This window comes from Triticum dicoccoides, chromosome 6B, assembly GCF_002162155.2.
Source record: "Triticum dicoccoides isolate Atlit2015 ecotype Zavitan chromosome 6B, WEW_v2.0, whole genome shotgun sequence".
Taxonomy (NCBI): Eukaryota; Viridiplantae; Streptophyta; class Magnoliopsida; order Poales; family Poaceae; genus Triticum; species Triticum dicoccoides.
In genome coordinates, this window is record NC_041391.1 from 681,550,132 (window position 1) to 681,550,391 (window position 260).

A 260-nucleotide genomic window follows, 5' to 3' on the forward strand; every position below is an offset into this window, starting at 1 on the left:
GAACTTTTAGTCCCGGTTTGAGACATGAACTGGAACTAAAGGGCACCCTTTAGTCCCGGTTTGTGTCTCAAACGGAGACAAAAGGTCTAACTTTTAGTCTCGGTTTGAGACACGAACCGGGACTAAAGGGCATCGCACCCTTTAGTCCGGTTCGTGTCTCCAGCCGGGACTAAAGGTCCCATTTGAACCGGGACTAATGCCTTCCCGATGCCTTAGCCGCTCGAACCGGGACTAATGCTCACATTACTCCCGGTTCGTGA